The 17,406-nt window shown below is 38.7% G+C and overlaps 1 protein-coding gene across 1 annotated transcript in view; it reads right to left on the bottom strand.

Moving 5' to 3' along the window:
- Positions 1–17,406, bottom strand: part of cdkal1 (CDK5 regulatory subunit associated protein 1-like 1) — a 394,373-nt gene that overhangs the window by 71,837 nt on the left and 305,130 nt on the right. The window lies entirely within an intron of this gene.

Below are 17,406 nucleotides of genomic sequence, written 5' to 3'. Positions count from 1 at the left end.
TGTAATGGATGATGAAATAAACTCAAGTGTTAAATAAAAAAACATTTACCACACGAATAGCATCATGGAAACAATCTTTACATCATTAACCCAGAGCACTCAAACTGGTGTGCAAATTGTCCGTGCAACAAAATGCAGTCAATGTAGTGAGTGAATGTGACTGGATGTTCTCACACAGGTCTCAAGAACCTTATTAGCAGTCTCAATAACCATCGACTACTGCTTCCACTCTGATTAAATTAGGACCCCTGTAAAGAAATTGGTTCATTGATTTCTTTGTGCATGCATTCTCTTATCATTGATCTTTTAACCAACAGGAAACAAAACAACTTGGAAGCTATCTTCTGAATGAGTTGCTTAGTTGACAGGAAGTCCTATGAAGTCTGCACTGGACTCGTTCGCATGCTTAGACTTTTGGAAAACGGATGACATTCATCAGCCAATTACATGCATGAACCCTGAACAGAAAGAGTTCAGATCATTTAAAATTTGTGGAAAGTGAGGGATCTAGGAAAAAAGGCTGGAGAAAGAAAACTTTAATGTCCAAATGTTCTTACACTGAAAACTAAAACACTTGAGGCATTAGTGTTTGATGGCCTGAACATGTTGAGGACATGAAACCAATCACTATTTCCATATATCTAGTACTGTAAACCTTCGTTCCCTGTGATATTATTCCATTATCCATCCAATGTGCTACCATAACCCACTTTCACACATATATTTATCTCCTCTCTTTGGCCAAGTCCACCATACTGCACGTTCTTAAATCATGTTAAGGTTCTTCCGTACATTTCTGGCAGATAACCCCTGACCTATTGATATATCTCTAGCATTGGCCTTCATTAATATTTACAAGGACCTGTAGGCAAAAGAAGAGGAAGAGTCAATGATGGTTATGTGGATAGGGTTCAGGTATTAGCAGGGCATGCTAATATGAATTGTTGCTTTGCTTTTGCTTTCAATTATTTTTTGCCTCCATTCAGCAACTCCATTCCAAGTTATATGCAAGGCTTTAGCACCAAATTAAATTTACAAAGGTCACATACACACTGTGAAGTTTCATGGATGACAACCACATTTAAATGTGGCAGTGAGTCCCCTAAATTATCGCTCCATGTGTACGGAACATGACTCACTCCCGAAACTGCAATGATTGACACCGTGGTGAAGTAACAAATTTAGTTACTAAAGATTTGCGGTGTTCAGCAATTTTGACTAAAGCACAAATTGACGGAGACTGTTGGTTTTGTTCATGCTTTACAGAGAGCGCTTACAGTGTTGGCCTTTTTGTTTAAGCTTGCCTCATACAGCGATTGAGTTTATGGAGTTTTTAAATTGAGCAGAGGCAGGCCATGATATTTTGGTCTTATTTTTAGCATAAAGCATTTCCATTTGTTTTTTGAATGAGCTTGTTCTTGTTCGCTGATTTGCTAGCAGCAATAAGTCAAGGCTCATACTGCTTTCTCTGTGATTTCTTGAACCGCACATATAGATGAGAGATCCATCTCTGATGCAAGTTAAAATAAGCATTTTACCGTTCATCAGAGATACATCTCTCATCTGCCATCTCTCATATCTCTTGTTGTAGCCTATGTTATTAACAACTAGCTGTTCAGTTATATTAAGTACATACTATTTGGTTGTAGAATGTTGCTGTCAGTTGTGTAAATTACTGAACTGTGTACAGAACAGGATTAAGCACTAAAAGGTAAACTGAGGCCAAAGCAGCCATTTGGAGGGGGTTTCATCTCCTTAAGCTCTTCCATCGGCAACAACAAAAAGCAAACAAACTACTTCACCCACAGCCAATATCATGATGAAAAACACATTGTTATGCTCTTGATGTTGCCTTAATCTGTTAAAATGTGTAATGACCTGAGACTAGTTAAGGTCAGGCCTAGTTTAATCCTGTCTCATCAGCTCCTGTCTTCTATGGTACAAAAAAGTATTTTTGTAGAAAGCTCCAAAAAGGACACAAAAGCCTCATAAAGTTGTCATAACTGTTGACTACCAAGTTGTTCCATGCCATCATAAAACAGAGCGCATAGAGAGATGGCACTGACAAGTTCATTTTATACTGGACAGAAAAGAAAAACAAATGACTACAGGATTTTGGGCTAGACACTATTCCTGACATGAGACATCTTAGAAATTTGGCCCATTTGGTTCTGATCAAATGGGCCTTGATGCATTAGTTGAAGTGCACAGCACCGTTCCTTATAAAATAAACCTGTTAGTTCAGGACATACAGTAATTGACCTGAACATCTCAGGATGACACAATGCAAATTAGAAGTGCATTAGAGGAACCAGACACATCATGACTCCTCATCTTTCAAATTCAAGAAGCCTTGATAGCTGATCTGTGAGCTTTGAGAAAAACATGCACTAGAGAGCCAGTGCAATAGACTGCTTTCCTCTAAATCCATTATGTTTTGCAGCTCTTCGGCCTTTCTTCTGTGGAGAAAAACAGTCTAAAGAAAAGAAGGTAGCAAATGACAGAATTGGATTCTCTCTAAAGCGAGCAAACCCTCCCTGCATCTCCCATCCGACAATAGTTGCCCTGTGTGTGCTGGCAGATGGAGGCCCTTTGATGCTTTGTTGGCTTTTCGAACATGATTGCGCTCCATTCCATTTTTGGGCTTATTAGAAAGCATCACTCCCAGGGTCACAGTCACAGTCGATGACAGCTCTGCTGTTGTGTAGTCGGGTAGAGTCCAGTGAGTGACCCTGATCTGAACTACAAAAGACTGACATGAAAGTCAGAGGTCTTGACCTGGTGGAGATCCAGAAGAGCAAATGCTGCAAAACAGTTAATGAGATGCATTGAAGGAATATACATAACAGCCGCAACAGGAACAGCTTTCACAATGACAGCCCCAGAAGCTTGAATAGTGCATGTTGGCAAACAAAAATGGCCTTGTTTGTTTGTCAGCCACTCAAACTGAAAGGCACACACCAAACAAGCAGACCCTGATTGTTTAGTCATTTCATGTGAACTGTGGTGCCAAATGAGAATGTGGATATTTAATTGGAAACAGAGAAGTGATACAAGTGGCACATTGTTAGATAGTATGTGAGAATTAACATGCCTCTAAATGTCCAAAGGCCACACAAATCAACTAAGTACACAAATAATGGCATATTACTCAGGGAGCAAAAATGCCACAGAACAAGCCCAGTTTTAGTCGAAAAAAGAAAGGAGACCTGAGAAGACCACTCCAGCTCTGCTTCAGAATGGACATTAATTGGATCTTCATGAAGCTTGGATAAAACTGTGTGTTTTGGGGTCAAGGTTTGGTGGATAGGCAAAATAGCTGCTTCTGCATTTATCAACCTATCAATCTCCCTTGCCAAAATTGTTTCCCCCATGTTTATTCAGTGGATCCAATTACAGTTTGTCATGAAACTGGAAGAAACACATTGGTGAGCTCATGGCTGGAGTGCTCATTCCCCTGGGGCAATGGCATTTCTTGCAAGAAGAGAACAAGGAAGCTTCCTCAAGACCACTGCATGAAGATCCCTATAAATACAACAATATCTTTCCACTTAACAGTATATATTTAACAGCATTGTTGTGTTTATGAAGTGCTGTGGTTGAGAGGGATGCCGAACACTATAGTTGGACGTCTGTGCACTTGAGGATTGTAGATGGTACTAATTCATACTCTTATAAGGTCCAGCTGGGGCCCCCACAGCAGATTCCTCCCAGAAAGTTCCTGTATGCTAGCTGAAATCAGACCTAACAAATGATGACCTGCCCATGTCACTGTTGACAACATATCAAGTGGTTCTATTTGTTCTAAGATGAACGGAGGTCTTACGGGTGTGGAACAACATTAGGATGAATCATTAATGACATCAATTTCATTTTTGGGTGAACTAACCCTTTAATGATGCCTTTTGTGGTCAGAAGTGTAACATTCTCAGATAATCTATAATATATTAATGTTAGATAGCACCAGGACAAGGGAACTGGACTTGAGCAGTACTTGAACTTGATATATCAGTTGGATTCATTAAATTCATCCATTCCATTGAATAGAAAATACATAAGAGGTTCTTTAAGCAAATTCCCTTTAGGTAGTAATGTGTGATGAGACCAGACTCATCTAAGAGCATACAACAGAATTCAACATTCAAACACACACTCCATGCTCTAGCTCACACTGCTTTTCACCTCCTGTGTTTACACTTTATTCCTACCTGCACTTAAAATCACTGCAGACCGCTTCCCAGCAGGGCTTAAATCAATTCAATTAAAATCTACTGGATATCGTCAAACTTTGAATTAGATTGGCAAGCATAGGAATAGAAGGGTTTAAGAAAGGCATTCACTCTCTGAAGTGAATTATTCTAATTTCTTTGTTTGCGGAGGCTCTGAAGGTGTGGGGCCACGTAATGCCATTATATAGACGTGAGGCTGCTTTCAGAGGTGTATATTTACATAACAGATATACAAGAGTGCTCAAGATAAAATAAAGGCGCAAACAACAGGAAAATTCTGCTGAAATAAAAGGAGCAGGGATAAAAAGAGAAGGCAATATGTGAAGGTAAACATTTACTCAGGACCCCGCTACCCATCTGTGGGCTGCCAATATCCTGCGCCTTTGCCCAGCTAGAGTGAAGCGGGCCAAGCTGTGAAGTGGAAATGTGGAGACCACCGTCACTGCTGTGGGTGGAGGAAGAAGCATGTAGCAGTAAGAAAACATAGTGTTAAACTGTGAACCTTTTAAAAAGGCTCTTCAGAAAAAAACATGTAAATGAGGCATTCACAGAATTTAAACAATTTTGGTCCTACAGTATGTAAGACAGAACAATATACTAGAAGGGTAAGATATGGCATATGACCTGGATAAAACAGACCAAAGTTTACCTCTAAGTATGAGTTTCCTATTTGAGCATCACCTGCTTAAGGCCTGCAGTTAATATTAGAATTCAGCTCACTGCACATCTCTGATCATGAACATTACATGCAGCATTGAACATACAAAGCATAATTCTCAGAGACTATACCAAAGCTTCAGTTGAGCTGATGTGTGTAGGTGTGGTGGTTTGATAGATCATGAAGTATATCTTTCTTTCTACTTATCACGAAAGGACAAACACACACACACACACGGACTTAATAGCATTAGAAGTACAGTCAGTTTAGCAGTGATGTGGAGTAACTAATTAAAATCAGTGTACAAACTTAGCTGCATTATTCAGTGCTGACAATAAAGGAGCTGTTTCAAAAACAGTAGCTTTTCTAACAAGCCAAATCATAATTCCTAAATCTGTGTGGTTACATCAAAATGCTTCATCTGTATACTCCAAGTACTGAAGCTCTGTCTCTGTATGCTGTACAATTTACAGTGTATGTTTTTCTTATTCTTATTTCTAATTTTACACATTTATTGATAGTTTATTATAATAATATTTACACAATTATTGATAGTTTATAATAATTGTAATAGGAGTCATAATAATAATGTCATTTGTTTTTGTTTTTTTCTGTCCTAATGAAGCTTATTCATATAATCATAAGCCTCTGCACATTATTTGGTATTCCATCATCTTTGAGTACTTCCCAACAGTGACTGATGATTGAAAATGCACAACTATTACAAAAACTAATACACAACTATTACAAAAACTGTGAGAGGTATGTGAGAGAGAAAGACAAAAGGGACTGCAGTATGCAATTGAGTGATATATCCATGACATATGCAACTGATTACAGAATAATTTAATCAAAATTGAAGATGAAGCTAATTGAGGAATAGCTATCTTCATGCACAGCAGGGTAAGTGAAATTAGAAAATAATCAAATAATTATAAATCAAACAGCTTATCCATAAGTCTTGTGGAATAAACACAAGACATTAGCCTGACCACTTTGCAATGATAACATTCTTCCGCTTATATTTTTAGTGCGCCAGGTTACTGCTCACACATCATGTGTAATCTATTGCTTGATCCATGGTCGGCATTTCTCCCCTTGGGTTTTAGGTTTGGAGAAGAAAAAAATTTCACCCCCCGTCCACACTTTTAAGATACCAGGTATTAGATTTGCATAATCCATATGCACAATGCTTCGGCATGTTTCTCTAGCTCAAAAGCTTGACAGACCTTCCACACCTAGTTATGGTTTCTAAGCCACGATTGGCCAGTGGCGATTTTCGGGCGTGGCTTAGCGAAGGGTCAATTATATGTATTCAAGAAGACAAAATAATAATCTACAATTTAATCATTTTAATTGTTTAATTTGTAATTTCAGATATTGTCTTGGGAAATAGAAGTGAATGTGTTATGTGAAAAAGCTTAATCAGGGTACAACTAAAAAAGCTAATGATATTTTATGATCTCTGTTATTTAAAGATAAATGGGGTTGTACATTTATGAGCACAACAGCACATCCGCTGTATTTTTCATAATCATCATTCCAGTTTAACGTTATATGCAGTCACCCTAATTGAGATGACTTAACTTAAAAACTTAAAGAATTAAATAGCAAGAATTGGAGAGTTATGCATTTATAAAATAATAAAGAAAGGTTTCTGATTACTTATTTAAAGGGGGGTTGAAATGCTGTTTCATGCATACTGATCTTTTTACACTGTTAAAGACTTGGAATCCCATACTAAACTTAGACAAAGTTTCAAAAGTTAAGGTGGACGTTTGATGGGAGTATTTCTTTGTCAAAAATACTACTTCCGGTTAGTCATAAGTTTCGGCAAGTTTTTTGAGATCATGCGTCCCCTTTGACGTTAATGGGGGCGGAATTTCCTTGTATGGGCCTTACGGACAATTCTACCGGAAGCGCGTGAGAGAGAGAGAGGGAGAGAGCGAAAGTAACAGGTTACGCCCATCAAAGCGCTGGCTTGTAGGATGCTGGACAGGTATTGTGCACATAACAATGTCACCAAAAAAGTGCGTTTTTGGTTGCCAGACCAAGACAGTCCTGCACAGATTCGCCAAAACCCCCGCGTTAAGGCAACAGTGGATGTAATTTGCTTTTCCGGATCAGCAACTGAGTTGCGCGAATGTTTATATCTGTTCGCTGCATTTCGGTGCCGACTGTTTCATAAACAAGGCCCAGCTCGACGCCGGATTTTCCCAATCGCCTAATGCTGAATGATGGAGCAGTCCCAACGTTAGAAGGGTGAGTGAGACTGCTTCAAATGTCTGTGTTTTTTTTAGTCCGCTTACTGTCTACACAAACCACGCGTAAACACACAAACACACGTGCACAACTGCACTTCACACATGTACACCTTCAAAGACAAAAATACGACGATATAATTCAAGTATAAATATGTAAATAACACAAGCCGCTAAGCATATTATATAGTTAGTGTATAACTTGTACCACATACAGACGTCCTGCTCTAGTCGTTTTTGCTGCTGCTCCTGTTCAACTGCAGCCTCTGGGTCTGATTCCGGATCATAGATGTATGGCTGTATCTGATTAAAAGCCATATTTTTATTTTGAATAAAGTTTTTTTCCCGCTGTTGACACAGCTTTACGACGCACTCGACTCAACATAGCAGCAGCGAGCACACGTCATTATTTAGCTCCGCTCACACGACACGCCCCCACCCGCTCGGCTTTTTTCGGAAAGACTCGGAACAGCGCATCTTTCTTATATAATTATTAAAAAAATAAAGACTTTTCGGAGATATGCAGGATGCAATGCTACTCTATAGGTACTCAAGATTGACATGACACTGACTGAAACTGAGTGTTTCACCCCCCCTTTAAAATAACACAATTGACTGTTTTCTTTTTCTGAGCTTTTAAAACACTTAATATGAGATAATAATCTTGCCACTGCTTTGATTATAATAGTGTCTTTTGTATGAATGTAACACTGAAACAAATTAGAATAGCATAGCTTAAAGCTTCTCAACAAATAACCAACCCTCCACCTTTTCCTTGCCTTTTACCTTTTCCTTTCCTTTGGCACTGATGATATATCAATTACAGTGAAGTGTCAGCAAGGAAATGGGCCAACCTCATAATTTAGTCAACTTTTGAGCATTCCTAGACAGTAAATTGATCCAGTAACTCCCTGGGTATTTGCTATTCATTCAAGTGGGATTTTCACACACAACCATTTCTAGGGTTTACAAAGAATGGTGTGAAAAGGGAAAACCATCCAGTATGCGGCATTCCTGTGGGCGAAAATGCCTTGATGCCTAGATGCTAGAGGTCAGAGGAGAAATGGGCAGACTGATTTAAGCTGATAGAAGAGCAACTTTGACTAAAATAACCACTCGTTAAAACCGAGGTATGCAGCAAAACATTTGTGAAGCCACAACACGCACAACCTTGAGGCGGATGGGCTACAACAGCAGAAGACCCCACCAGGTACCACTCTTCTCCACTACAAATAGGAAAAAAGGCTACAATTTGCACAAGCTCATCAAAATTGGACAGTTGAAGACCGGAAAAATGTTGCCTGGTCTGATGAGTCTCGACTTCTGTTGAGACATTCAGATGATAGAGTCAGAATTTGGCGTAAACAGAATGAGAACATGGATCCATCATGCCTTGTTACCACTGTTCAGGCTGCTGCTGGTGGTGTAATGGTGTGGGGGATGTTTTCTTGGCACACTTCAGGCCCCTTAGTGCCAACTGGGCATCGTTTTAATGCCACGGCCGACCTGAGCATTTTTCTGACCATGTCCATCCCTTTATGACCACCATGTACCCATCCTCTGATGGCTACTTCCAGCAGGATAATGCACCATGTCACAAAGCTCAAATCATTTCAAATTAGTTTCTTGAACATGACTGAGTTCAATGTACTAAAATGGCCCCCACAGGCACCAGATCTCAACCCAATAGAGCATCTTTGGGATGTGGTGGCCTGGATGTGCATCCCACAAATCTCCATCGACTGCAAGATGCTATCCTATCAATATGGGCCAACAGTTCTAAAGAATGCTTTCAGCACCTTGTTGAATCAGTGCCACGTAGAATTAAGGCAATTCTGAAGGTGAAAGGGGGTCAAACAGTATTAGTAAGGTGTTCCTAATAATCCTTTAGGTGAGTGTATAATTTCATATTAGCACACATACGGACACACTTTGTCAGAGTGCTGACTGCTTTCACGTGCCTGTCAGAGATCCATCAATAACGATCATCGTGAGCTCTACACTTCGTCACACATTCAGTGAATCTACAAACCCACTAATGCACTAATTATTCTTAAATCTCAAGATGATTTCAGTTGATGTGTGAACAAAACTTAAAGATTATTAATAGTGTCTACCGTCAAATTATCAAAATAAGCTTTGTGCTTTGTTACTTTTAATATGACTTTTAATATAAACAAAGTTTTGGCACTCTTCGGTATGATGTGACAGATAAAGCTCAGATCACTCAGCAACACAAATCAAGCACACATGAACGATCATCCTCTCTTACTTAAATAAACATGAATGAACAAAAGTTATGTTGAAAGATACAGCACAAATTAACCAAATGCACTATGCCTCATGTAATCTTAGTGTGACATATATCTCAGGAAACCCGCTCAATGGCCTCATTAGTTAACCATAAAGAATGTGTCTAGGAAGGATCATTTTAATTAAAAAAAATGCACAAGATTACATATGTTATATATAATGTAACATATATCACTACATTAATGTAACATATATCACTAAGTAATATATTATATTTGAACCTCTGTGTTTTCTAATGGACGCAAGGCAAACTAAACAATAAAATAACACCTCAAATATTTTTTTCCCCCAAAGTTAGTTTATGTTTTGAAGGCAGTTATTATCACGATGATTTCATTTCAAGTGTTCGTTTTTAAAATAAGCTTAGTTTTAGTTAGTTATCTGATGCTATTAAAAAGGGGGGTGTGACGTCATGATTGACAGCGTAGATCGACAACTTCTCTGAGTGAAGTTGTCACTGAGGCACTAGCTGACTTTTTGGGGGATTTTTGGGAGCAGATTGGCGTTTTAGCTTTAATTTCTACATTTCCATAACTGTTTATTTCACACCAACATAATTAATTGTTCTGCATCTGTGAGAGTGTGGGCAGGCTTTTGATATCGCAGCAGTACTTCCTGCTCTACTTCCTGCTCTCTACTGCGCAACTCCTGAAATCGCTACTGCGCAGACTCGGTCCCAAGATGTCAGCGCCGTGCAGGCCGCCTAAAAGCTTCAAAGCTTCAAATCTCCAAGCGGAAACGGAAGATGTCGCGTCATCCATATTTTTTACGGCCTACGGTCTCTACTGCTCTAGAGTCAGGCCAGAGCAGTGCCAGATTCAAAACCTAAATGAGAATGTGTTAGATACTTCAACCTGAATCATCATAATTCATCAATCAGACTGCAACGGCTTAATTAAAAACTAATTCAGAAGAAGGTCACACTGCCATTTTGTTCCCCAAGGGAGTTTAGCTGATTTCAAACCATTGAGTAAATGTAAATCTAAATGCACATGAGCATAAACTAAACATATCAGTTCCAATGATAATGACGATAGCTGGTTTAAACACTAGTGAGCTGACGTGCGAGACATAAATGATTTGAGAACACACTGCATGTGTGTGTGTTCTAGTTCACCGTAATTAAGTGTTTTATTCAACTATTTGCTTAGAGTTTATTTTAAAATACTGATGCTAAAGAGTCAACTTTGGCAGATCACTAGGTTTGGGACAAAGCTCTAGTGTTTCATTGTGTACTTGAAAAAGAAACGTAGAGTTGACTATCTAAGAGAGAAGACATTTTCACACAAGGCACAAGAGGTTAATACCACTCCAATTCAGATGTGAAAAAACACAGATTCATATACAGTCAACGTGGAATGCAGCCAAATCATTCACTTCACTTTACATTTCTCTTTCTCTCTCTTTTAATTGATATGCTGCTGTTTGCACACAAGTACAAACATCACCAGCTAAAGAAGAGCTCCAAACAAGTGGACTTATGGGACACAATAGCTGTCAAACACTGGGCCGTACAGCAGCTGGCCTGATCTGAAACTCATATTTGAACAGATGTGTTTAAATTACACCTCTCTATGTCCATCAGCGGTGTGTGTGGACTGTGAATGCAGCCAGAGATGAGGATAGATGGATCTTTAGATAGATGCGCTTCAGGGGACTTTATCTGGGAGTGAGATAGGTCAGTTCAGAAAACATAGTTCACATGGATCATACTGTGGAAACTGAGCACAAAAACACTCTCCTTTCCTGACCCCTACGTTCATTCTCTAGCTCCACTCATCTCTGTGTTGGGATATAACCAGACAAAACTCTCTCGGTCTCGGTCTCGGTCTCGGTCTCTCTCTCTCTCTCTCTCTCTCTCTCTCTGAGTGCGTGTTGGGAGTGAGAAGGGTGCGTGTCTGAGAGCGTGTTTTCTGTCGTACGCGATTCTTTATAACTTTCTTTCTGTTTTTCTTATTCTTTATTTTTGTGTTTACTATCTAATATTAATATAGAGTTGTAATAAAAGTTGTGCCGTGCTTTGCACGGAGTATCTGGCGTTAGGTATGGCGTCCACAGCCACAGGTGGAAGGACGTCATTATCTCTCCGCCATGGTTTCAGGTGTGTGCCAGAGGCGAGTGCTACTGTGGAAGATGTTTTGTTAGCGGTTGGTGAGCAGATGGGCTATGAGAATATATTGTCAGCTTCGAGAATGAACAAAGCAGTAGTAGTCTTTCTCAAAACGGAAGCTTTGGTCAATAAAGTAATTGAGAACGGGTTGTGGGTTAAGGAAATGTTTGTTAATATTACTCCGCTGTTTGCTCCGGCAACAAAAGTAATCATTTCAAACGTCCCTCCATTCATTGAAAACGAAGTCATAGTGAGAGCGCTTACGAGATTCGGAAAAGTGGTAAGTGAGATAAAAACAGTTTCTTTGGGATGTAAGAACCCCGCGCTTAAGCACGTTATGTCTTTTAGAAGACAAGCGTTTATGCTTCTGAGTTCTTCTGATAAAGTACTGGATGTGTCGTTTAGAGTGAATGATGGCGACAGTTCGTACATGATTTTTGCTAGTACGGAAAGCCTGCGATGTTTTGAATGTGGGGAGTATGGACATAAAAGACTATCATGCCCTCAAAAGAAAACAACTTCGGAGGAACCTAGGATTATTGTTGAAACGGATGAACAATTGGTGCGTGAGGATGTGGCGGGGAAACAGACACCAGGAGAGGAAAAGTCAGGTTTGGACGGAGACCCCGTTGTACAGACGAGTGAGGCCAATGGATTAGAGGTGAGTGAGAATGCTGTGAGTGATTTAAACTATGTTGATAAAGAAAAGCCAAGCTGTAGCAATGTAAATGGTACTGAAGTTGTAAGAGAGCAACATGTAGTTAGTCATGTAGGCCTTTGTGGCAGTGGTGAGCAGAGTAGTAATATGGAGGAGGATGATGCGGCTTCTGATATTATGACGCAGAGCCAGGATGATATGAAGGATGATGAGAGTTTGTCAGATTTGTCGGATCTCGGTAAAATTGATGAGGATTTGTACTCTGTGGAACAGATAAATGCGTTTTTGGACGAGACTAAAGGAAAAAGGGTAGAAATAGGAGATTTCTTCCCTGACGTAGAGAAGTTTGTTGCTTCTGTGGTGTGGGCACGTAAAACATACAATCATACAGTGTTATCGCAACAGAAACGGTACAGACTGAAGAAGTATATAACAGTGTTGCGGCAGGGTAAAAGGAATTTGAATGAAAGAAAGAATCGAGGAAAAGCTAAATAAAAATTATGGCTTCATATATAGTTTTGTGTTTCTTTTCCTTTTTCTTCTACTGTTTTTTCTACTCTTCCTATTTCATGGAGTATCTTAGAATAGGCTCTTTAAATGTGAATGGTCTGAGGGATAAGAAAAAGCAGGCTTTAGTATCAGAGTATTTTCATATTAAGAATATTTCAGTAGGATTTCTCCAAGAAACCCATAGTAATACGAGTAATGAGTCTGAATGGGGTTTGTGGTGGAAGGGGGAATATGCTTTAAGTCATTGCTCAAATTTTAGTGCAGGAGTAGCGATCTTGTTTAATCCAACTTTGAAGGCAAAACTTATATCTAGACATGAGATAGAACCTGGAAGATTACTCCTAGTAAGAGCCGAAATACAAAATTTTAAATTTCTGTTTGTTAATATGTATGCCCCTAATGGTGGAACAGAAAGAGTTCTTTTGTTTGAGAAATTGGGTCGTGTTTTAAAAGCTCTTAATTCAAGTGACGTAATTATAATGGAAGGAGACTGGAATTGCACTTTGAATTTTAACATGGATAGAAATGCTGAGGAACCTCACCATAAATCAGCACTTGCATTATCTGAAGTAGTTAAGAGTTTGAATCTCGATGATATTTGGAGAGCGAAAAACCCATCACTTAAACAATATACCAGGGTAAAAGTTACGGATGGCAAAGTTTATGCTGCAAGGTTAGATCGTTTTTATGTGACACGTGATTCAAGTAATAGAGTGGGTAATGTTAATATTATTCCAAATATAATTTCAGATCATAAAATGGTAACCATGGATTTTGTATTGTTAAAGGAAAGAAAAAGGAGTATGTATTGGTATTTTAATAATAAACTCTTACAAGATATTGTCTTTTGTGCAAATTTTAAATTGTTTTGGGAGTCATGGCAAATGCAAAAAGAACATTATGTTGATATAAAACAATGGTGGGACATTGGAAAGGTGCAAATTAGAGTTTTCTGTCAGCAATATTCGTCATATTCAAACACAACATTGAAGACTCGGATACAGGACTTGGAAAATGAGATCTCTGATATAGAGGAGAAAATGATGGCAAGGAATGGACTCTGGTTGGAAGCTGCCCTTTCAGAGAAAAAGCTTCTGTTGAACTCTTTATTGCATGACAAAGTGAAAGGTGCCCTTGTTAGGGCTCGTTTTATTCAAAGTAAAGACATTGACGGACCCAATAAATTCTTTTTTAATTTAGAGCGAAAGACTAATCAAGGAAAGATGATGGTGGGTTTAAAAAATGATGACGGTCTTGTTACTTATGATCCCTGTGAAATGAGAAAAATCGCTGTTGATTTTTATTCTGATTTATATACAGCTAATGTCACAGATTCTAAATGTAAAGAAGATTTATTTTCATGTCTTAAGAGTTTGATGCCCGAGCAACGAGAGGATATTGATTTACCAATCACATTCCAAGATGTGACTAAATCTGTCAAAGATCTTTCATCAGAGAAGGCTCCTGGTCTAGACGGTCTAACAGCTGAATTCTATAAACAGTTCTGGCATGTGATCGGAAAAGACTATTTTGAGGTGCTTTTATTTTCAATACAGACTGGGTCTTTACCTAAGAGTTGTAACAGAGCAGTGTTGTCTTTGTTACCAAAAAAAGGTGATTTATATTGTTTGAAGAATTGGCGACCTGTTGCATTAATGTGTATGGATTATAAAATTTTTTCAAAATGTATTGCCAGCAGATTAAATAATTATATGAGTGTTTTAATCATGAAAGAACAATCTTATTGTGTAAAGGGGCGATGTATTAGAGATAATTTATTTTTAATGCGAGATGTAATAGATTATGCAATGTATAATGATGTTGATTTGGGATTAATATCACTTGACCAAGAAAAAGCGTTCGACAGAGTCGACCATGCCTATTTGTTTGAGTTACTTAAGACTTTTGGTTTCGGAGATCGGTTTATTTCGTGGGTTAATTTATTATACAGTGAAGCTGAATGTATGGTCAAAGTAGCTGGAGGGTTAAGTGTTCCTATTAAAATACAGAGGGGAATAAGACAGGGATGCCCTCTTTCAGGGCAGCTCTATAGTCTTGCGATTGAACCCCTACTGTGCAAATTAAGAGAACAGTTGACAGGTTTACACATTGAAGGGTCAAATATTTCAAATTATGTGAAATTATCAGCTTATGCTGATGATGTAACGGTCATAATTAGGGACAATAATGATATTAAAGTGGTTTTAGAAAATCTTAAATGTTATGGGAGAGCATCATCAGCACAAATAAATTGGACAAAAAGTGAGGCCTTATGGTGTGGTTCAGAGAGGCTAAATGTCCCACAGCTGCCTAATAATATTATATGGCGCAAAGATGGTTTTAAGTTTTTAGGAGTGTTTTTAGGCTCTGAAACATATAAAAAAAAGAATTGGGAAGGATTATTGGAAAAAGTGTGTCTCCGGTTATCAAATTGGAAATGGCTAATACCTCAGCTCTCCTATAGGGGAAGGGTCTTAATAGCCAATAACCTTGTTGCTTCAACTTTGTGGCATAAATTGACTGTATTGGACCCCCCTGCTGCTGTCACTAAGGACATTCAGAGATGTATTGTTGAGTTCTTTTGGACAGGTCAGCATTGGCTGAAACCTGCAGTACTTTACCTGCCTCTTCATGAGGGGGGGCAAGGTTTAATTGATGTAGATAGTAGGATTGCTGTTTTAAGACTACAAGCTGCCCAGAGGCTGTTGTATGGGGAAGATGTCTGTTGGGCTGATGTGGCTTGTGGTCTTTTGAGGAGAGGAGGACGACTGGGACTAGATCGACACTTGTTTTTAATGAAATTAAATGATGAGATATTAGCCGAGTTAACTCCGTTTTATAAAACTGTCCTGAAATCCTGGAATGTTCTGAGAACTGTTCGTGAAGAAGGAGTTGCAAGTGGATTATGGATTAAAGAAGAACCTCTCCTGTATAATCCCACATTACCTATGGACATCTTGAACTCTCATTCCATGCTGACTGCTTTGGAGTAAGAGAGAATGGTTGCCTTCAAGAGACATTGCGGCAAAGCTTGGTATTAAATCACTCCGAGTCGCAGAAAGATTAAGGACTGAATTTTTATCTGTAATACCATCAACATTTGCAGATTTTTTGGAAGAGGAAACAAAGAAGAAATGTAATAATGAGATGGTTGAGTTTCCAAGTCTGAGTGTAAAGGCAGCTGTGGAGATATGGCCAGAGGATAAAGGAAAGTTGCTGAGTTTTAAAACTCCAGAACTTAGTTTGTTTGCTGATATTGGAAAAAGAGCAATGTATCAGACCTGTGTAAAAGTGAGGCATTTTGAATCATTAAAAAGCGTCTCAGACTCTAAATGGCAAGGGATGGAAGGATTTGATGTTCCCCCTACTGGTAGCTGGAGGACTTTATATAAACGTCCTATCGATAAGAGAACTGCGGACCTCCAGTGGCGATTAATACATGGAATAATAACCACCAATAGACATAGGGCACATATTGATCCAACAGTAACGGATGAATGTCCCTTTTGTCTTAAGTCTGAAGATGTGTTTCACTTATTCTTGAAGTGTGAAAGACTGAAGCCAATGCTTCTGCTGTTGGAAGAATGGAGTACAAATTTGAAATTTGAATTTTCTTTTAATGGTTTTATTTATGGCCCTAAATATAACTATCAAAACAGAAAAAGAGATGTGTTAATAAACTTTTTATATGGTCAAGCGAAATTAGCCGTGTGGCTGACAAGAAAAGCAAAGATGAATGGGAGTGTTTCTACTGATGTCAAGATGACTTTAAGGGGTCTGATATCTGCTCGGCTTACGGTTGAGTTTGCATATTATAAAATGGTTGGAGATCTTGATACTTTTGAACAAACTTGGGGTTTGAATGATGTTTTATGTAAACTAGAAGATGGAATTTTACAAATGTGTGTGTGAGTATTTTATTGTGATTATTATTATTATCTTTTTTTTTTTTTTTTTTTTTTTTTTTGTTGTTGAATTGAGCATATGTGAATATCTCTGTGTTTTATATATTTATATATTTTGATTAATTGTTAAAATAAAGAAAGACTAAAAGTCTCTCTCTCTCTCTCTCTCTCTCTCTCTCTCTCTCTCTCTCTCTCTCTCTCTCTCTCTCTCTCTCACACACACACACACACATAAACACGCACATGGACACCTCTCCCTCTCGTTTTCATTGCTCTAGAGTTGGGAAGTCCAATTCAACACAAGTAAATTCAAGTTCAATATGATGTTAAAGAAACATGCTAGATAAATACTGCCCTGGTGGCATCTGATGGTCCTGTATAAACTGTACAATCACACTCTTAAATGGCTATAATGTAGTTTTTGTACGTAGCTTATAAATGTCGCTCTTTTAAAGGAAAGCTGGACTGTGGTGCCCTCTAAATGATGAGCGAAATGAAGGTTTCTGAAGCAGCACTGCTCTCTGCGGGCCACACGGGTTCAGTCTGCATGAACAACATCAGGAGGGACGTCTGCCCGAGTGTGTGGTTTGTTCAACCCTTGTAGGGTAAGCAGGTTTTCTAATTAAAGGAACATATTGAGCTGTCTCCGCGCATTACCTGCTGGCCTCACGCACACCAGCGACGCTGAGCTCTCATGGCCTTTCACTCTTACAGTCTCTTCTGTGGTTTCACTCAACACTTGTTTTTAACTCATGGAAAGTG

This window comes from Pseudorasbora parva, chromosome 7 (genome assembly GCF_024679245.1).
Source record: "Pseudorasbora parva isolate DD20220531a chromosome 7, ASM2467924v1, whole genome shotgun sequence".
NCBI classification, from domain to species: Eukaryota; Metazoa; Chordata; class Actinopteri; order Cypriniformes; family Gobionidae; genus Pseudorasbora; species Pseudorasbora parva.
The sequence above is the reverse complement of the archived record's forward strand: the minus strand, read 5'-3'. Positions and strand labels throughout refer to the sequence as shown.